Consider the following 14,726-nt stretch of genomic DNA (forward strand, 5'->3'; position numbering starts at 1 on the left):
TGTGGTTTCTGTTAGAACTTTTCTACTTCTAAGTACTGGTTCATAAATGAATACGTTTGAAAATGGAATGCATCAACAGAACGGTGTTGGCAGTATAAAAATATCTACAGCACCTTGTATTCCCAGGTGGTCTCCCATCCAAGTACTAACCAGGCCCAACACTGCTTCGCTTCCAAGATCAGATGAGATTGGGCGTATCCAGTGTGGTGTGGCTGTAGATGAGCTTTGTGGTTTCTGTTAGAACTTTTCTACTTCTAACTACTGGTTCATAAATGAATACGTTTGAAAATGGAATGCATCAACAGAACGGTGTTGGCAGTATAAAAATATCTACAGCACCTTGTATTCCCAGGTGGTCTCCCATCCAAGTACTAACCAGGCCCAACACTGCTTAGCTTCCAAGATCAGATGAGATTGGGCGCATCCAGTGTGGTGTGGCTGTAGATGAGCTTTGTGGTTTCTGTTAGAACTTTTCTACTTCTAACTACTGGTTCATAAATGAATACGTTTGAAAATGGAATGCATCAACAGAACGGTGTTGGCAGTATAAAAATATCTACAGCACCTTGTATTCCCAGGTGGTCTCCCATCCAAGTACTAACCAGGCCCAACACTGCATAGCTTCCAAGATCAGATGAGATTGGGCGTATCCAGTGTGGTGTGGCTGTAGATGAGCTTTGTTGTTTCTGTTAGAACTTTTCTACTTCTAACTACTGGTTCATAAATGAATACGTTTGAAAATGGAATGCATCAACAGAACGGTGTTGGCAGTATAAAAATATCTACAGCACCTTGTATTCCCAGGTGGTCTCCCATCCAAGTACTAACCAGGCCCAACACTGCTTAGCTTCCAAGATCAGATGAGATTGGGCGCATCCAGTGTGGTGTGGCTGTAGATGAGCTTTGTGGTTTCTGTTAGAACTTTTCTACTTCTAACTACTGGTTCATAAATGAATACGTTTGAAAATGGAATGCATCAACAGAACGGTGTTGGCAGTATAAAAATATCTACAGCACCTTGTATTCCCAGGTGGTCTCCCATCCAAGTACTAACCAGGCCCAACACTGCTTAGCTTCCAAGATCAGATGAGATTGGGCGTATCCAGTGTGGTGTGGCTGTAGATGAGCTTTATGGTTTCTGTTAGAACTTTTCTACTTCTAACTACTGGTTCATAAATGAATACGTTTTAAAATGGAATGCATCAACAGAACGGTGCTGGCAGTATAAAATTATCGACAGCACCTTGTATTCCCAGGTGGTCTCCCATCCAAGTACTAACCAGGCCCAACACTGCTTAGCTTCCAAGATCAGATGAGATTGGGCGTATCCAGTGTGGTGTGGCTGTAGATGAATTTTGTGGTTTCTGTTAGAACATTTCTACTTCTAACTACTGGTTCATAAATGAATACGTTTTAAAATGGAATGCATCAACAGAACGGTGCTGGCAGTATAAAATTATCGACAGCACCTTGTATTCCCAGGTGGTCTCCCATCCAAGTTCTAACCAGGCCCAACACTGCTTAGCTTCCAAGATCAGATGAGATTGGGTGTATCCAGTGTGGTGTGGCTGTAGATGAGCTTCGCGGTTTCTGTTAGAACTTTTCTACTTCTAACTACTGGTTCATAAATGAATACGTTTTAAAATGGAATGCATCAACAGAACGGTGCTGGCAGTATACAATTATCTACAGCACCTTGTATTCCAAGGTGGTCTCCCATCCAAGTACTAACCAGGCCCAACACTGCTTAGCTTCCAAGATCAGATGAGATTGGGTGTATCCAGTGTGGTGTGGCTGTAGATGAGCTTTATGGTTTCTGTTAGAACTTTTCTACTTCTAACTACTGGTTCATAAATGAATACGTTTGAAAATAGAATGCATCAACAGAACGGTGTTGGTAGTATAAAATTATCTACAGCACCTTGTATTCCCAGGTGGTCTCCCATCCAAGTACTAACCAGGCCCAACACTGCTTAGCTTCCAAGATCAGATGAGTTTGGGCGTATCCAGTGTGGTGTGGCTGCAGATGAGCTTTGTGGTTTCTGTTAGAACTTTTCTACTTCTAACTACTGGTTCATAAATGAATACGTTTGAAAATGGAATGCATCAACAGAACGGTGTTGGCAGTATAAAAATATCTACAGCACCTTGTTTTCCCAGGTGGTCTCCCATCCAAGTACTAAACAGGCCCAACACTGCATAGCTTCCAAGATCAGATGAGATTGGGCGTATCCAGTGTGGTGTGGCTGTAGATGAGCTTTGTGGTTTCTGTTAGAACTTTTCTACTTCTAAGTACTGGTTCATAAATGAATACGTTTGAAAATGGAATGCATCAACAGAACGGTGTTGGCAGTATAAAAATATCTACAGCACCTTGTATTCCCAGGTGGTCTCCCATCCAAGTACTAACCAGGCCCAACACTGCATAGCTTCCAAGATCAGATGAGATTGGGCGTATCCAGTGTGGTGTGGCTGTAGATGAGCTTTGTGGTTTCTGTTAGAAATTTCTACTTCTAACTACTGGTTCATAAATGAATACGTTTGAAAATGGAATGCATCAACAGAACGGTGTTGGCAGTATAAAAATATCTACAGCACCTTGTATTCAAAGGTGGTCTCCCATCCAAGTACTAACCAGGCCCAACACTGCTTAGCTTCCAAGATCAGATGAGATTGGGCGTATCCAGTGTGGTGTGGCTGTAGATGAGCTTTGTGGTTTCTGTTAGAACTTTTCTACTTCTAACTACTGGTTCATAAATGAATACGTTTGAAAATGGAATGCATCAACAGAACGGTGTTGGCAGTATAAAAATATCTACAGCACCTTGTATTCCCAGGTGGTCTCCCATCCAAGTACTAACCAGGCCCAACACTGCATAGCTTCCAAGATCAGATGAGATTGGGCGTATCCAGTGTGGTGTGGCTGTAGATGAGCTTTGTGGTTTCTGTTAGAACTTTTCTACTTCTAACTACTGGTTCATAAATGAATACGTTTGAAAATGGAATGCATCAACAGAACGGTGTTGGCAGTATAAAAATATCTACAGCACCTTGTATTCCCAGGTGGTCTCCCATCCAAGTACTAACCAGGCCCAACACTGCTTAGCTTCCAAGATCAGATGAGATTGGGCGTATCCAGTGTGGTGTGGCTGTAGATGAGCTTTGTGGTTTCTGTTAGAACTTTTCTACTTCTAACTACTGGTTCATAAATGAATACGTTTTAAAATGGAATGCATCAACAGAACGGTGCTGGCAGTATAAAATTATCTACAGCACCTTGTATTCCCAGGTGGTCTCCCATCCAAGTACTAACCAGGCCCAACACTGCTTAGCTTCCAAGATCAGATGAGATTGGGCGTATCCAGTGTGGTGTGGCTGTAGATGAGCTTTATGGTTTCTGTTAGAACTTTTCTACTTCTAACTACTGGTTCATAAATAAATACGTTTGAAAATGGAATGCATCAACAGAACGGTGTTGGTAGTATAAAAATATCTACAGCACCTTGTATTAACAGGTGGTCTCCCATCCAAGTACTAACCAGGCCCAACACTGCATAGCTTCCAAGATCAGATGAGATTGGGCGTATCCAGTGTGGTGTGGCTGTAGATGAGCTTTGTGGTTTCTGTTAGAAATTTCTACTTCTAACTACTGGTTCATAAATGAATACGTTTGAAAATGGAATGCATCAACAAAACGGTGTTGGCAGTATAAAAATATCTACAGCACCTTGTATTCAAAGGTGGTCTCCCATCCAAGTACTAACCAGGCCCAACACTGCTTAGCTTCCAAGATCAGATGAGTTTGGGCGTATCCAGTGTGGTGTGGCTGCAGATGAGGTTTGTGGTTTCTGTTAGAACTTTTCTACTTCTAACTACTGGTTCATAAATGAATACGTTTGAAAATGGAATGCATCAACAGAACGGTGTTGGCAGTATAAAAATATCTACAGCACCTTGTATTCCCAGGTGGTCTCCCATCCAAGTACTAACCAGGCCCAACACTGCATAGCTTCCAAGATCAGATGAGATTGGGCGTATCCAGTGTGGTGTGGCTGTAGATGAGCTTTGTGGTTTCTGTTAGAACTTTTCTACTTCTAAGTACTGGTTCATAAATGAATACGTTTGAAAATGGAATGCATCAACAGAACGGTGTTGGCAGTATAAAATTATCTACAGCACCTTGTATTCCCAGGTGGTCTCCCATCCAAGTACTAACCAGGCCCAACACTGCTTAGCTTCCAAGATCAGATGAGATTGGCCGTATCCAGTGTGGTGTGGCTGTAGATGAGCTTTGTGGTTTCTGTTAGAACTTTTCTACTTCTAACTACTGGTTCATAAATGAATACGTTTGAAAATGGAATGCATCAACAGAACGGTGTTGGCAGTATAAAAATATCTACAGCACCTTGTATCCCCAGGTGGTCTCCCATCCAAGTACTAACCAGGCCCAACACTGCTTAGCTTCCAAGATCAGATGAGATTGGGCGCATCCAGTGTGGTGTGGCTGTAGATGAGCTTTGTGGTTTCTGTTAGAACTTTTCTACTTCTAACTACTGGTTCATAAATGAATACGTTTGAAAATGGAATGCATCAACAGAACGGTGTTGGCAGTATAAAAATATCTACAGCACCTTGTATTCCCAGGTGGTCTCCCATCCAAGTACTAACCAGGCCCAACACTGCATAGCTTCCAAGATCAGATGAGATTGGGCGTATCCAGTGTGGTGTGGCTGTAGATGAGCTTTATGGTTTCTGTTAGAACTTTTCTACTTCTAACTACTGGTTCATAAATGAATACGTTTGAAAATGGAATGCATCAACAGAACGGTGTTGGCAGTATAAAAATATCTACAGCACCTTGTATTCCCAGGTGGTCTCCTATCCAAGTACTAACCAGGCCCAACACTGCTTAGCTTCCAAGATCAGATGAGATTGGGCGTACCCAGTGTGGTGTGGCTGTAGATGAACTTTGTGGTTTCTGTTAGAACATTTCTACTTCTAACTACTGGTTCATAAATGAATACGTTTTAAAATGGAATGCATCAACAGAACGGTGCTGGCAGTATAAAATTATCGACAGCACCTTGTATTCCCAGGTGGTCTCCCATCCAAGTACTAACCAGGCCCAACACTGCTTAGCTGCCAAGATCAGATGAGATTGGGTGTATCCAGTGTGGTGTGGCTGTAGATGAGCTTCGTGGTTTCTGTTAGAACTTTTCTACTTCTAACTACTGGTTCATAAATGAATACGTTTTAAAATGGAATGCATCAACAGAACGGTGCTGGCAGTATACAATTATCTACAGCACCTTGTATTCCCAGGTGGTCTCCCATCCAAGTACTAACAAGGCCCAACACTGCTTAGCTTCCAAGATCAGATGAGATTGGGCGTATCCAGTGTGGTGTGGCTGTAGATGAGCTTTGTGGTTTCTGTTAGAACTTTTCTACTTCTAACTACTGGTTCATAAATGAATACGTTTGAAAATAGAATGCATCAACAGAACGGTGTTGGTAGTATAAAAATATCTACAGCACCTTGTATTCCCAGGTGGTCTCCCATCCAAGTACTAACCAGGCCCAACACTGCTTAGCTTCCAAGATCAGATGAGGTTGGGCGTATCCAGTGTGGTGTGGCTGCAGATGAGCTTTGTGGTTTCTGTTAGAACTTTTCTACTTCTAACTACTGGTTCATAAATGAATACGTTTGAAAATGGAATGCATCAACAGAACGGTGTTGGCAGTATAAAAATATCTACAGCACCTTGTATTCCCAGGTGGTCTCCCATCCAAGTACTAACCAGGCCCAACACTGCATAGCTTCCAAGATCAGATGAGATTGGGCGTATCCAGTGTGGTGTGGCTGTAGATGAGCTTTGTGGTTTCTGTTAGAACTTTTCTACTTCTAAGTACTGGTTCATAAATGAATACGTTTGAAAATGGAATGCATCAACAGAACGGTGTTGGCAGAATAAAAATATCTACAGCACCTTGTATTCCCAGGTGGTCTCCCATCCAAGTACTAACCAGGCCCAACACTGCTTAGCTTCCAAGATCAGATGAGTTTGGGCGTATCCAGTGTGGTGTGGCTGCAGATGAGCTTTGTGGTTTCTGTTAGAACTTTTCTACTTCTAACTACTGGTTCATAAATGAATACGTTTGAAAATGGAATGCATCAACAGAACGGTGTTGGCAGTATAAAAATATCTACAGCACCTTGTATTCCCAGGTGGTCTCCCATCCAAGTACTAACCAGGCCCAACACTGCATAGCTTCCAAGATCAGATGAGATTGGGCGTATCCAGTGTGGTGTGGCTGTAGATGAGCTTTGTGGTTTCTGTTAGAACTTTTCTACTTCTAAGTACTGGTTCATAAATTAATACGTTTGAAAATGGAATGCATCAACAGAACGGTGTTGGCAGTATAAAAATATCTACAGCACCTTGTATTCCCAGGTGGTCTCCCATCCAAGTACTAACCAGGCCCAACACTGCATAGCTTCCAAGATCAGATGAGATTGGGCGTATCCAGTGTGGTGTGGCTGTAGATGAGCTTTGTGGTTTCTGTTAGAACTTTTCTACTTCTAAGTACTGGTTCATAAATGAATACGTTTGAAAATGGAATGCATCAACAGAACGGTGTTGGCAGTATAAAAATATCTACAGCACCTTGTATTCCCAGGTGGTCTCCCATCCAAGTACTAACCAGGCCCAACACTGCATAGCTTCCAAGATCAGATGAGATTGGGCGTATCCAGTGTGGTGTGGCTGTAGATGAGCTTTGTGGTTTCTGTTAGAACTTTTCTACTTCTAACTACTGGTTCATAAATGAATACGTTTGAAAATGGAATGCATCAACAGAACGGTGTTGGCAGTATAAAAATATCTACAGCACCTTGTATTCCCAGGTGATCTCCCATCCAAGTACTAACCAGGCCCAACACTGCTTAGCTTCCAAGATCAGATGAGATTGGGCGTATCCAGTGTGGTGTGGCTGTAGATGAGCTCTGTGGTTTCTGTTAGAACTTTTCTACTTCTAACTACTGGTTCATAAATGAATACGTTTGAAAATGGAATGCATCAACAGAACGGTGTTGGCAGTATAAAAATATCTACAGCACCTTGTATTCCCAGGTGGTCTCCCATCCAAGTACTAACCAGGCCCAACACTGCTTAGCTTCTAAGATCAGATGAGATTGGACATATCCAGTGTGGTGTGGCTGTAGATGAGCTCTGTGGTTTCTGTTAGAACTTTTCTACTTCTAACTACTGGTTCATAAATGAATACGTTTGAAAATGGAATGCATCAACAGAACGGTGTTGGCAGTATAAAAATATCTACAGCACCTTGCATTCCCAGGTGGTCTCCCATCCAAGTCCTAACCAGGCACAACACTGCTTAGCTTCCAAGATCAGATGAGATTGGGCGTATCCAGTGTGGCTATGGATGTAGATGATCTTTGTGGTTTCTGTTAGAACTTTTCTACTACTAACTACTGGTTCATAAATGAATACGTTTGAAAATGGAATGCATCAACAGAACGGTGTTGGCAGTATAAAAATATTTACAGCACCTTGTATTCCCAGGTGGTCTCCCATCCAAGTACTAACCAGGCCCAACACTGCTTAGCTTCCAAGATCAGATGTGATTGGGCGTATCCAGTGTGGTGTGGCTGTAGATGAATTTTGTGGTTTCTGTTAGAACTTTTCTACTTCTAAGTACTGGTTCATAAATGAATACGTTTGAAAATGGAATGCATCAACAGAACGGTGTTGGCAGTATAAAAATATCTACAGCACCTTGTATTCCCAGGTGGTCTCCCATCCAAGTACTAACCAGGCCCAACACTGCTTAGCTTCCAAGATCAGATGAGATTGGGCGCATCCAATGTGGTATGGCTGTAGATGAGCTGCGTGGTTTCTGTTAGAACTTTTCTACTTCTAACTACAGGTTCATAAATGAATACGTTTGAAAATGGAATGCATCAACAGAACGGTGTTGGCAGTATAAAAATATCTACAGCACCTTGTATTCCCAGGTGGTCTCCCATCCAAGTACTAACCAGGCCCAACACTGCTTAGCTTCCAAGATCAGATGTGATTGGGCGTATCCAGTGTGGTGTGGCTGTAGATGAATTTTGTGGTTTCTGTTAGAACTTTTCTACTTCTAAGTACTGGTTCATAAATGAATACGTTTGAAAATGGAATGCATCAACAGAACGGTGTTGGCAGTATAAAAATATCTACAGCACCTTGTATTCCCAGGTGGTCTCCCATCCAAGTACTAACCAGGCCCAACACTGCTTAGCTTCCAAGATCAGATGAGATTGGGCGCATCCAATGTGGTATGGCTGTAGATGAGCTGCGTGGTTTCTGTTAGAACTTTTCTACTTCTAACTACAGGTTCATAAATGAATACGTTTGAAAATGGAATGCATCAACAGAACGGTGTTGGCAGTATAAAAATATCTACAGCACCTTGTATTCCCAGGTGGTCTCCCATCCAAGTACTAACCAGGCCCAACACTGCTTAGCTTCCAAGATCAGATGTGATTGGGCGTATCCAGTGTGGTGTGGCTGTAGATGAATTTTGTGGTTTCTGTTAGAACTTTTCTACTTCTAAGTACTGGTTCATAAATGAATACGTTTGAAAATGGAATGCATCAACAGAACGGTGTTGGCAGTATAAAAATATCTACAGCACCTTGTATTCCCAGGTGGTCTCCCATCCAAGTACTAACCAGGCCCAACACTGCTTAGCTTCCAAGATCAGATGAGATTGGGCGCATCCAATGTGGTATGGCTGTAGATGAGCTGCGTGGTTTCTGTTAGAACTTTTCTACTTCTAACTACAGGTTCATAAATGAATACGTTTGAAAATGGAATGCATCAACAGAACGGTGTTGGCAGTATAAAAATATCTACAGCACCTTGTATTCCCAGGTGGTCTCACATCCAAGTACTAACCAGGCCCAACACTGCTTAGCTTCCAAGATCAGATGAGATTGGGCGTATCCAGTGTGGTGTGGCTGTAGATGACCTTTGTGGTTTCTGTCAGAACTTTTCTACTTCTAACTACTGGTTCATAAATGAATACGTTTGAAAATGGAATGCATCAACAGAACGGTGTAGGTAGTATAAAAATATCTACAGCACCTTGTATTCCCAGGTGGTCTCCCATCCAAGTACTAACCAGGCCCAACACTGCTTAGCTTCCGAGATCAAATGAGATTGGGCGTATCTAGTGTGGTGTGGCTGTACATGAGCTTTGTGGTTTCTGTTAGAACTTTTCTACTTCTAACTACTGGTTCATAAATGAATACGTTTGAAAATGGAATGCATCAACAGAACGGTGTTGGCAGTATAAAAATATCTACAGCACCTTGTATTCCCAGGTGGTCTCCCATCCAAGTACTAACCAGGCCCAACACTGCTTAGCTTCCAAGATCAAATGAGATTGGGCATATCCAGTGTGGTGTGGCTGTAAATGAGCTTTGTGGTTTCTGTTTGAACTTTTCTACTTCTAACTACTGGTTCATAAATGAATACATTTGAAAATTGAATGCATCAACAGAACGGTGTTGGCAGTATAAAAATATCTACAGCACCTTGTATTCCCAGGTGGTCTCCCATCCAAGTACTAACCAGGCCCAACACTGCTTAGCTTCCAAGATCAGATGAGATTGGGCGTATCCAGTGTGGTGTGGCTGTAGATGAACTTTGTGGTTTCTGTTAGAACATTTCTACTTCTAACTACTGGTTCATAAATGAATACATTTTAAAATGGAATGCATCAACAGAACGGTGCTGGCAGTATAAAATTATCTACAGCACCTTGTATTCCCAGGTGGTCTCCCATCCAAGTACTAACCAGGCCCAACACTGCTTAGCTTCCAAGATCAGATGAGATTGGGCGTATCCAGTGTGGTGTGGCTGTAGATGAGCTTTATGGTTTCTGTTAGAACTTTTCTACTTCTAACTACTGGTTCATAAATGAATACGTTTTAAAATGGAATGCATCAACAGAACGGTGTTGGTAGTATAAAAATAACTACAGCACCTTGTATTCCCAGGTGGTCTCCCATCCAAGTACTAACCAGGCCCAACACTGCTTAGCTTCCAAGATCAGATGAGTTTGGGCATATCCAGTGTGGTGCGGCTGTAGATGAGCTTTGTGGTTTCTGTTAGAACTTTTCTACTTCTAACTACTGGTTCATAAATGAATACGTTTGAAAATGGAATGCATCAACAGAACGGTGTTGGCAGTATAAAAATGTCTACAGCACCTTGTATTCCCAGGTGGTCTCCCATCCAAGTACTAACCAGGCCCAACACTGCTTAGCTTCCAAGATCAGATGTGGTGTGGCTGTAGATGAGCTTTGTGGTTTCTGTTAGAACTTTTCTACTTCTAACTACTGGTTCATAAATGAATACGTTTGAAAATGGAATGCATCAACAGAACGGTGTTGGCAGTATAAAAATATCTACAGCACCTTGTATTCCCAGGTGGTCTCCCATCCAAGTACTAACCAGGCCCAACACTGCTTAGCTTCCAAGATCAGATGAGATTGGTCGTATCCAGTGTGTTGTGGCTGTAGATGACCTTTGTGGTTTCTGTTAGAACTTTTCTACTTCTAACTACTGGTTCATAAATGAATACGTTTGAAAATGGAATGCATCAACAGAACGGTGTTGGCAGTATAAAAATATCTACAGCACCTTGTATTCCCAGGTGGTCTCCCATCCAAGTACTAACCAGGCCCAACACTGCTTAGCTTCCAAGATCAGATGAGATTGGGCGTATCCAGTGTGGTGTGGCTGTAGATGAGCTTTGTGGTTTCTGTTAGAACTTTTCTACTTCTAAGTACTGGTTCATAAATGAATACGTTTGAAAATGGAATGCATCAACAAAACGGTGTTGGCAGTATAAAAATATCTACAGCACCTTGTATTCCCAAGTGGTCTCCCATCCAAGTACTAATCAGGACCAACGCTGCTTAGCTTCCAAGATCAGATGAGATTGGGCGTATCCAGTGTGGTGTGGCTGTAGATGAGCTTTGTGGTTTCTGTTAGAACTTTTCTACTTCTAACTACTGGTTCATAAATGAATACGTTTGAAAATGGAATGCATCAACAGAACGGTGTTGGCAGTATAAAAATATCTACAGCACCTTCTATTACCAGGTGGTCTCCCATCCAAGTACTAACCAGGCACAACACTGCTTAGCTTCCAAGATCAGATGAGATTGGGCGTATCCAGTGTGGTGTGGCTGTAGATGAGCTTTGTGGTTTCTGTTAGAACTTTTCTACTTCTAACTACTGGTTCATAAATGAATACGTTTGAAAATGGAATGCATCAACAGAACGGTGTTAGCAGTATAAAAATATCTACAGCACCTTCTATTACCAGGTGGTCTCCCATCCAAGTACTAACCAGGCACAACACTGCTTAGCTTCCAAGATCAGATGAGATTGGGCGTATCCAGTGTGGTGTGGCTGTAGATGAGCTTTGTGGTTTCTGTTAGAACTTTTCTACTTCTAACTACTGGTTCATAAATGAATACGTTTGAAAATGGAATGCATCAACAGAACGGTGTTGGCAGTATAAAAATATCTACAGCACCTTGTATTCCCAGGTGGTCTCCCATCCAAGTACTAACCAGGCCCAACACTGCTTAGCTTCCAAGATCAGATGAGATTGGGCGCATCCAATGTGGTATGGCTGTAGATGAGCTGCGTGGTTTCTGTTAGAACTTTTCTACTTCTAACTACAGGTTCATAAATGAATACGTTTGAAAATGGAATGCATCAACAGAACGGTGTTGGCAGTATAAAAATATCTACAGCACCTTGTATTCCCAGGTGGTCTCCCATCCAAGTACTAACCAGGCCCAACACTGCTTAGCTTCCAAGATCAGATGTGATTGGGCGTATCCAGTGTGGTGTGGCTGTAGATGAATTTTGTGGTTTCTGTTAGAACTTTTCTACTTCTAAGTACTGGTTCATAAATGAATACGTTTGAAAATGGAATGCATCAACAGAACGGTGTTGGCAGTATAAAAATATCTACAGCACCTTGTATTCCCAGGTGGTCTCCCATCCAAGTACTAACCAGGCCCAACACTGCTTAGCTTCCAAGATCAGATGAGATTGGGCGCATCCAATGTGGTATGGCTGTAGATGAGCTGCGTGGTTTCTGTTAGAACTTTTCTACTTCTAACTACAGGTTCATAAATGAATACGTTTGAAAATGGAATGCATCAACAGAACGGTGTTGGCAGTATAAAAATATCTACAGCACCTTGTATTCCCAGGTGGTCTCCCATCCAAGTACTAACCAGGCCCAACACTGCTTAGCTTCCAAGATCAGATGTGATTGGGCGTATCCAGTGTGGTGTGGCTGTAGATGAATTTTGTGGTTTCTGTTAGAACTTTTCTACTTCTAAGTACTGGTTCATAAATGAATACGTTTGAAAATGGAATGCATCAACAGAACGGTGTTGGCAGTATAAAAATATCTACAGCACCTTGTATTCCCAGGTGGTCTCCCATCCAAGTACTAACCAGGCCCAACACTGCTTAGCTTCCAAGATCAGATGAGATTGGGCGCATCCAATGTGGTATGGCTGTAGATGAGCTGCGTGGTTTCTGTTAGAACTTTTCTACTTCTAACTACAGGTTCATAAATGAATACGTTTGAAAATGGAATGCATCAACAGAACGGTGTTGGCAGTATAAAAATATCTACAGCACCTTGTATTCCCAGGTGGTCTCACATCCAAGTACTAACCAGGCCCAACACTGCTTAGCTTCCAAGATCAGATGAGATTGGGCGTATCCAGTGTGGTGTGGCTGTAGATGACCTTTGTGGTTTCTGTCAGAACTTTTCTACTTCTAACTACTGGTTCATAAATGAATACGTTTGAAAATGGAATGCATCAACAGAACGGTGTAGGTAGTATAAAAATATCTACAGCACCTTGTATTCCCAGGTGGTCTCCCATCCAAGTACTAACCAGGCCCAACACTGCTTAGCTTCCGAGATCAAATGAGATTGGGCGTATCTAGTGTGGTGTGGCTGTACATGAGCTTTGTGGTTTCTGTTAGAACTTTTCTACTTCTAACTACTGGTTCATAAATGAATACGTTTGAAAATGGAATGCATCAACAGAACGGTGTTGGCAGTATAAAAATATCTACAGCACCTTGTATTCCCAGGTGGTCTCCCATCCAAGTACTAACCAGGCCCAACACTGCTTAGCTTCCAAGATCAAATGAGATTGGGCATATCCAGTGTGGTGTGGCTGTAAATGAGCTTTGTGGTTTCTGTTTGAACTTTTCTACTTCTAACTACTGGTTCATAAATGAATACATTTGAAAATTGAATGCATCAACAGAACGGTGTTGGCAGTATAAAAATATCTACAGCACCTTGTATTCCCAGGTGGTCTCCCATCCAAGTACTAACCAGGCCCAACACTGCTTAGCTTCCAAGATCAGATGAGATTGGGCGTATCCAGTGTGGTGTGGCTGTAGATGAACTTTGTGGTTTCTGTTAGAACATTTCTACTTCTAACTACTGGTTCATAAATGAATACATTTTAAAATGGAATGCATCAACAGAACGGTGCTGGCAGTATAAAATTATCTACAGCACCTTGTATTCCCAGGTGGTCTCCCATCCAAGTACTAACCAGGCCCAACACTGCTTAGCTTCCAAGATCAGATGAGATTGGGCGTATCCAGTGTGGTGTGGCTGTAGATGAGCTTTATGGTTTCTGTTAGAACTTTTCTACTTCTAACTACTGGTTCATAAATGAATACGTTTTAAAATGGAATGCATCAACAGAACGGTGTTGGTAGTATAAAAATAACTACAGCACCTTGTATTCCCAGGTGGTCTCCCATCCAAGTACTAACCAGGCCCAACACTGCTTAGCTTCCAAGATCAGATGAGTTTGGGCATATCCAGTGTGGTGCGGCTGTAGATGAGCTTTGTGGTTTCTGTTAGAACTTTTCTACTTCTAACTACTGGTTCATAAATGAATACGTTTGAAAATGGAATGCATCAACAGAACGGTGTTGGCAGTATAAAAATGTCTACAGCACCTTGTATTCCCAGGTGGTCTCCCATCCAAGTACTAACCAGGCCCAACACTGCTTAGCTTCCAAGATCAGATGTGGTGTGGCTGTAGATGAGCTTTGTGGTTTCTGTTAGAACTTTTCTACTTCTAACTACTGGTTCATAAATGAATACGTTTGAAAATGGAATGCATCAACAGAACGGTGTTGGCAGTATAAAAATATCTACAGCACCTTGTATTCCCAGGTGGTCTCCCATCCAAGTACTAACCAGGCCCAACACTGCTTAGCTTCCAAGATCAGATGAGATTGGTCGTATCCAGTGTGTTGTGGCTGTAGATGACCTTTGTGGTTTCTGTTAGAACTTTTCTACTTCTAACTACTGGTTCATAAATGAATACGTTTGAAAATGGAATGCATCAACAGAACGGTGTTGGCAGTATAAAAATATCTACAGCACCTTGTATTCCCAGGTGGTCTCCCATCCAAGTACTAACCAGGCCCAACACTGCTTAGCTTCCAAGATCAGATGAGATTGGGCGTATCCAGTGTGGTGTGGCTGTAGATGAGCTTTGTGGTTTCTGTTAGAACTTTTCTACTTCTAAGTACTGGTTCATAAATGAATACGTTTGAAAATGGAATGCATCA

At 42.0% G+C, this 14,726-nt stretch overlaps 51 non-coding genes and 12 pseudogenes across 51 annotated transcripts; all 63 read right to left on the bottom strand.

The window, feature by feature from the left end:
- Positions 1–101: 101 nt before the first annotated feature.
- On the bottom strand, positions 102–220 carry LOC135058924 (5S ribosomal RNA). Its single transcript, XR_010245346.1, has one exon. It is a non-coding gene; the product is annotated as a 5S ribosomal RNA (ribosomal RNA).
- A 107-nt stretch (positions 221–327) lies between these two features.
- On the bottom strand, positions 328–446 carry LOC134901242 (5S ribosomal RNA). The gene has a single exon (XR_010174733.1). It is a non-coding gene; the product is annotated as a 5S ribosomal RNA (ribosomal RNA).
- A 107-nt stretch (positions 447–553) lies between these two features.
- Positions 554–672, bottom strand: LOC135066367 (5S ribosomal RNA). Its single transcript, XR_010252615.1, has one exon. It is a non-coding gene; the product is annotated as a 5S ribosomal RNA (ribosomal RNA).
- Positions 673–779: 107 nt separating this feature from the next.
- On the bottom strand, positions 780–898 carry LOC134901254 (5S ribosomal RNA). Its single transcript, XR_010174745.1, has one exon. It is a non-coding gene; the product is annotated as a 5S ribosomal RNA (ribosomal RNA).
- A 107-nt stretch (positions 899–1,005) lies between these two features.
- LOC134900093 (5S ribosomal RNA) lies at positions 1,006–1,124 on the bottom strand. Its single transcript, XR_010173613.1, has one exon. It is a non-coding gene; the product is annotated as a 5S ribosomal RNA (ribosomal RNA).
- Positions 1,125–1,231: 107 nt separating this feature from the next.
- Positions 1,232–1,350, bottom strand: LOC135062226 (5S ribosomal RNA). The gene has a single exon (XR_010248580.1). It is a non-coding gene; the product is annotated as a 5S ribosomal RNA (ribosomal RNA).
- A 107-nt stretch (positions 1,351–1,457) lies between these two features.
- On the bottom strand, positions 1,458–1,576 carry LOC134885867 (5S ribosomal RNA). The gene has a single exon (XR_010169970.1). It is a non-coding gene; the product is annotated as a 5S ribosomal RNA (ribosomal RNA).
- Positions 1,577–1,683: 107 nt separating this feature from the next.
- On the bottom strand, positions 1,684–1,802 carry LOC134901587 (5S ribosomal RNA). Its single transcript, XR_010175073.1, has one exon. It is a non-coding gene; the product is annotated as a 5S ribosomal RNA (ribosomal RNA).
- Positions 1,803–1,909: 107 nt separating this feature from the next.
- LOC135065978 (5S ribosomal RNA) lies at positions 1,910–2,028 on the bottom strand. The gene has a single exon (XR_010252241.1). It is a non-coding gene; the product is annotated as a 5S ribosomal RNA (ribosomal RNA).
- Positions 2,029–2,135: 107 nt separating this feature from the next.
- Positions 2,136–2,254, bottom strand: LOC135067699 (5S ribosomal RNA). The gene has a single exon (XR_010253910.1). It is a non-coding gene; the product is annotated as a 5S ribosomal RNA (ribosomal RNA).
- A 107-nt stretch (positions 2,255–2,361) lies between these two features.
- On the bottom strand, positions 2,362–2,480 carry LOC135066368 (5S ribosomal RNA). Its single transcript, XR_010252616.1, has one exon. It is a non-coding gene; the product is annotated as a 5S ribosomal RNA (ribosomal RNA).
- Positions 2,481–2,586: 106 nt separating this feature from the next.
- Positions 2,587–2,705, bottom strand: LOC135066773 (5S ribosomal RNA). Its single transcript, XR_010253014.1, has one exon. It is a non-coding gene; the product is annotated as a 5S ribosomal RNA (ribosomal RNA).
- Positions 2,706–2,812: 107 nt separating this feature from the next.
- Positions 2,813–2,931, bottom strand: LOC135066369 (5S ribosomal RNA). The gene has a single exon (XR_010252617.1). It is a non-coding gene; the product is annotated as a 5S ribosomal RNA (ribosomal RNA).
- Positions 2,932–3,038: 107 nt separating this feature from the next.
- LOC134900094 (5S ribosomal RNA) lies at positions 3,039–3,157 on the bottom strand. The gene has a single exon (XR_010173614.1). It is a non-coding gene; the product is annotated as a 5S ribosomal RNA (ribosomal RNA).
- A 107-nt stretch (positions 3,158–3,264) lies between these two features.
- LOC134900096 (5S ribosomal RNA) lies at positions 3,265–3,383 on the bottom strand. The gene has a single exon (XR_010173616.1). It is a non-coding gene; the product is annotated as a 5S ribosomal RNA (ribosomal RNA).
- Positions 3,384–3,490: 107 nt separating this feature from the next.
- On the bottom strand, positions 3,491–3,609 carry LOC134891589 (5S ribosomal RNA; annotated as a pseudogene).
- Positions 3,610–3,715: 106 nt separating this feature from the next.
- On the bottom strand, positions 3,716–3,834 carry LOC134888363 (5S ribosomal RNA; annotated as a pseudogene).
- A 107-nt stretch (positions 3,835–3,941) lies between these two features.
- On the bottom strand, positions 3,942–4,060 carry LOC135066371 (5S ribosomal RNA). The gene has a single exon (XR_010252618.1). It is a non-coding gene; the product is annotated as a 5S ribosomal RNA (ribosomal RNA).
- A 107-nt stretch (positions 4,061–4,167) lies between these two features.
- LOC135065330 (5S ribosomal RNA) lies at positions 4,168–4,286 on the bottom strand. Its single transcript, XR_010251613.1, has one exon. It is a non-coding gene; the product is annotated as a 5S ribosomal RNA (ribosomal RNA).
- Positions 4,287–4,393: 107 nt separating this feature from the next.
- Positions 4,394–4,512, bottom strand: LOC135063354 (5S ribosomal RNA). The gene has a single exon (XR_010249688.1). It is a non-coding gene; the product is annotated as a 5S ribosomal RNA (ribosomal RNA).
- Positions 4,513–4,619: 107 nt separating this feature from the next.
- On the bottom strand, positions 4,620–4,738 carry LOC135066372 (5S ribosomal RNA). Its single transcript, XR_010252619.1, has one exon. It is a non-coding gene; the product is annotated as a 5S ribosomal RNA (ribosomal RNA).
- A 107-nt stretch (positions 4,739–4,845) lies between these two features.
- On the bottom strand, positions 4,846–4,964 carry LOC135068866 (5S ribosomal RNA). The gene has a single exon (XR_010255057.1). It is a non-coding gene; the product is annotated as a 5S ribosomal RNA (ribosomal RNA).
- A 107-nt stretch (positions 4,965–5,071) lies between these two features.
- Positions 5,072–5,190, bottom strand: LOC135061810 (5S ribosomal RNA). Its single transcript, XR_010248179.1, has one exon. It is a non-coding gene; the product is annotated as a 5S ribosomal RNA (ribosomal RNA).
- Positions 5,191–5,297: 107 nt separating this feature from the next.
- LOC135070409 (5S ribosomal RNA) lies at positions 5,298–5,416 on the bottom strand. The gene has a single exon (XR_010256575.1). It is a non-coding gene; the product is annotated as a 5S ribosomal RNA (ribosomal RNA).
- A 107-nt stretch (positions 5,417–5,523) lies between these two features.
- On the bottom strand, positions 5,524–5,642 carry LOC135067761 (5S ribosomal RNA). The gene has a single exon (XR_010253971.1). It is a non-coding gene; the product is annotated as a 5S ribosomal RNA (ribosomal RNA).
- Positions 5,643–5,749: 107 nt separating this feature from the next.
- Positions 5,750–5,868, bottom strand: LOC135066373 (5S ribosomal RNA). Its single transcript, XR_010252620.1, has one exon. It is a non-coding gene; the product is annotated as a 5S ribosomal RNA (ribosomal RNA).
- A 107-nt stretch (positions 5,869–5,975) lies between these two features.
- On the bottom strand, positions 5,976–6,094 carry LOC135065980 (5S ribosomal RNA). The gene has a single exon (XR_010252243.1). It is a non-coding gene; the product is annotated as a 5S ribosomal RNA (ribosomal RNA).
- Positions 6,095–6,201: 107 nt separating this feature from the next.
- Positions 6,202–6,320, bottom strand: LOC135066374 (5S ribosomal RNA). The gene has a single exon (XR_010252621.1). It is a non-coding gene; the product is annotated as a 5S ribosomal RNA (ribosomal RNA).
- Positions 6,321–6,427: 107 nt separating this feature from the next.
- On the bottom strand, positions 6,428–6,546 carry LOC135066375 (5S ribosomal RNA). The gene has a single exon (XR_010252622.1). It is a non-coding gene; the product is annotated as a 5S ribosomal RNA (ribosomal RNA).
- Positions 6,547–6,653: 107 nt separating this feature from the next.
- On the bottom strand, positions 6,654–6,772 carry LOC135066377 (5S ribosomal RNA). Its single transcript, XR_010252624.1, has one exon. It is a non-coding gene; the product is annotated as a 5S ribosomal RNA (ribosomal RNA).
- A 107-nt stretch (positions 6,773–6,879) lies between these two features.
- Positions 6,880–6,998, bottom strand: LOC135061561 (5S ribosomal RNA). Its single transcript, XR_010247939.1, has one exon. It is a non-coding gene; the product is annotated as a 5S ribosomal RNA (ribosomal RNA).
- Positions 6,999–7,105: 107 nt separating this feature from the next.
- LOC134888052 (5S ribosomal RNA) lies at positions 7,106–7,224 on the bottom strand (annotated as a pseudogene).
- A 107-nt stretch (positions 7,225–7,331) lies between these two features.
- Positions 7,332–7,451, bottom strand: LOC134895267 (5S ribosomal RNA; annotated as a pseudogene).
- Positions 7,452–7,558: 107 nt separating this feature from the next.
- Positions 7,559–7,677, bottom strand: LOC135065491 (5S ribosomal RNA). The gene has a single exon (XR_010251771.1). It is a non-coding gene; the product is annotated as a 5S ribosomal RNA (ribosomal RNA).
- A 107-nt stretch (positions 7,678–7,784) lies between these two features.
- On the bottom strand, positions 7,785–7,903 carry LOC134888388 (5S ribosomal RNA). Its single transcript, XR_010171136.1, has one exon. It is a non-coding gene; the product is annotated as a 5S ribosomal RNA (ribosomal RNA).
- A 107-nt stretch (positions 7,904–8,010) lies between these two features.
- On the bottom strand, positions 8,011–8,129 carry LOC134901558 (5S ribosomal RNA). The gene has a single exon (XR_010175045.1). It is a non-coding gene; the product is annotated as a 5S ribosomal RNA (ribosomal RNA).
- A 107-nt stretch (positions 8,130–8,236) lies between these two features.
- LOC134888505 (5S ribosomal RNA) lies at positions 8,237–8,355 on the bottom strand. The gene has a single exon (XR_010171151.1). It is a non-coding gene; the product is annotated as a 5S ribosomal RNA (ribosomal RNA).
- A 107-nt stretch (positions 8,356–8,462) lies between these two features.
- On the bottom strand, positions 8,463–8,581 carry LOC134901559 (5S ribosomal RNA). The gene has a single exon (XR_010175046.1). It is a non-coding gene; the product is annotated as a 5S ribosomal RNA (ribosomal RNA).
- Positions 8,582–8,688: 107 nt separating this feature from the next.
- Positions 8,689–8,807, bottom strand: LOC134888620 (5S ribosomal RNA). Its single transcript, XR_010171162.1, has one exon. It is a non-coding gene; the product is annotated as a 5S ribosomal RNA (ribosomal RNA).
- A 107-nt stretch (positions 8,808–8,914) lies between these two features.
- LOC135068245 (5S ribosomal RNA) lies at positions 8,915–9,033 on the bottom strand. The gene has a single exon (XR_010254450.1). It is a non-coding gene; the product is annotated as a 5S ribosomal RNA (ribosomal RNA).
- A 107-nt stretch (positions 9,034–9,140) lies between these two features.
- LOC134890592 (5S ribosomal RNA) lies at positions 9,141–9,259 on the bottom strand (annotated as a pseudogene).
- A 107-nt stretch (positions 9,260–9,366) lies between these two features.
- Positions 9,367–9,485, bottom strand: LOC135065882 (5S ribosomal RNA). Its single transcript, XR_010252150.1, has one exon. It is a non-coding gene; the product is annotated as a 5S ribosomal RNA (ribosomal RNA).
- A 107-nt stretch (positions 9,486–9,592) lies between these two features.
- Positions 9,593–9,711, bottom strand: LOC134900097 (5S ribosomal RNA). The gene has a single exon (XR_010173617.1). It is a non-coding gene; the product is annotated as a 5S ribosomal RNA (ribosomal RNA).
- Positions 9,712–9,818: 107 nt separating this feature from the next.
- On the bottom strand, positions 9,819–9,937 carry LOC134900098 (5S ribosomal RNA). The gene has a single exon (XR_010173618.1). It is a non-coding gene; the product is annotated as a 5S ribosomal RNA (ribosomal RNA).
- A 107-nt stretch (positions 9,938–10,044) lies between these two features.
- LOC134888535 (5S ribosomal RNA) lies at positions 10,045–10,163 on the bottom strand (annotated as a pseudogene).
- A 314-nt stretch (positions 10,164–10,477) lies between these two features.
- On the bottom strand, positions 10,478–10,596 carry LOC134887970 (5S ribosomal RNA; annotated as a pseudogene).
- A 107-nt stretch (positions 10,597–10,703) lies between these two features.
- Positions 10,704–10,822, bottom strand: LOC134900099 (5S ribosomal RNA). The gene has a single exon (XR_010173619.1). It is a non-coding gene; the product is annotated as a 5S ribosomal RNA (ribosomal RNA).
- Positions 10,823–10,929: 107 nt separating this feature from the next.
- Positions 10,930–11,048, bottom strand: LOC134885659 (5S ribosomal RNA). The gene has a single exon (XR_010169769.1). It is a non-coding gene; the product is annotated as a 5S ribosomal RNA (ribosomal RNA).
- A 107-nt stretch (positions 11,049–11,155) lies between these two features.
- On the bottom strand, positions 11,156–11,274 carry LOC134893100 (5S ribosomal RNA; annotated as a pseudogene).
- A 107-nt stretch (positions 11,275–11,381) lies between these two features.
- Positions 11,382–11,500, bottom strand: LOC134893102 (5S ribosomal RNA; annotated as a pseudogene).
- Positions 11,501–11,607: 107 nt separating this feature from the next.
- On the bottom strand, positions 11,608–11,726 carry LOC134888734 (5S ribosomal RNA). Its single transcript, XR_010171173.1, has one exon. It is a non-coding gene; the product is annotated as a 5S ribosomal RNA (ribosomal RNA).
- A 107-nt stretch (positions 11,727–11,833) lies between these two features.
- On the bottom strand, positions 11,834–11,952 carry LOC134901560 (5S ribosomal RNA). Its single transcript, XR_010175047.1, has one exon. It is a non-coding gene; the product is annotated as a 5S ribosomal RNA (ribosomal RNA).
- A 107-nt stretch (positions 11,953–12,059) lies between these two features.
- Positions 12,060–12,178, bottom strand: LOC134888849 (5S ribosomal RNA). The gene has a single exon (XR_010171185.1). It is a non-coding gene; the product is annotated as a 5S ribosomal RNA (ribosomal RNA).
- Positions 12,179–12,285: 107 nt separating this feature from the next.
- Positions 12,286–12,404, bottom strand: LOC134901561 (5S ribosomal RNA). Its single transcript, XR_010175048.1, has one exon. It is a non-coding gene; the product is annotated as a 5S ribosomal RNA (ribosomal RNA).
- A 107-nt stretch (positions 12,405–12,511) lies between these two features.
- LOC134888964 (5S ribosomal RNA) lies at positions 12,512–12,630 on the bottom strand. Its single transcript, XR_010171196.1, has one exon. It is a non-coding gene; the product is annotated as a 5S ribosomal RNA (ribosomal RNA).
- Positions 12,631–12,737: 107 nt separating this feature from the next.
- On the bottom strand, positions 12,738–12,856 carry LOC135068246 (5S ribosomal RNA). The gene has a single exon (XR_010254451.1). It is a non-coding gene; the product is annotated as a 5S ribosomal RNA (ribosomal RNA).
- Positions 12,857–12,963: 107 nt separating this feature from the next.
- Positions 12,964–13,082, bottom strand: LOC134890593 (5S ribosomal RNA; annotated as a pseudogene).
- A 107-nt stretch (positions 13,083–13,189) lies between these two features.
- LOC135065883 (5S ribosomal RNA) lies at positions 13,190–13,308 on the bottom strand. Its single transcript, XR_010252151.1, has one exon. It is a non-coding gene; the product is annotated as a 5S ribosomal RNA (ribosomal RNA).
- A 107-nt stretch (positions 13,309–13,415) lies between these two features.
- LOC134900100 (5S ribosomal RNA) lies at positions 13,416–13,534 on the bottom strand. Its single transcript, XR_010173620.1, has one exon. It is a non-coding gene; the product is annotated as a 5S ribosomal RNA (ribosomal RNA).
- Positions 13,535–13,641: 107 nt separating this feature from the next.
- On the bottom strand, positions 13,642–13,760 carry LOC134900101 (5S ribosomal RNA). Its single transcript, XR_010173621.1, has one exon. It is a non-coding gene; the product is annotated as a 5S ribosomal RNA (ribosomal RNA).
- A 107-nt stretch (positions 13,761–13,867) lies between these two features.
- LOC134888536 (5S ribosomal RNA) lies at positions 13,868–13,986 on the bottom strand (annotated as a pseudogene).
- A 314-nt stretch (positions 13,987–14,300) lies between these two features.
- On the bottom strand, positions 14,301–14,419 carry LOC134887971 (5S ribosomal RNA; annotated as a pseudogene).
- A 107-nt stretch (positions 14,420–14,526) lies between these two features.
- On the bottom strand, positions 14,527–14,645 carry LOC134900102 (5S ribosomal RNA). Its single transcript, XR_010173622.1, has one exon. It is a non-coding gene; the product is annotated as a 5S ribosomal RNA (ribosomal RNA).
- Between the last annotated feature and the right edge of the window lie 81 nt (positions 14,646–14,726).

Source organism: Pseudophryne corroboree, chromosome 3, assembly GCF_028390025.1.
Source record: "Pseudophryne corroboree isolate aPseCor3 chromosome 3, aPseCor3.hap2, whole genome shotgun sequence".
NCBI classification, from domain to species: domain Eukaryota; kingdom Metazoa; phylum Chordata; class Amphibia; order Anura; family Myobatrachidae; genus Pseudophryne; species Pseudophryne corroboree.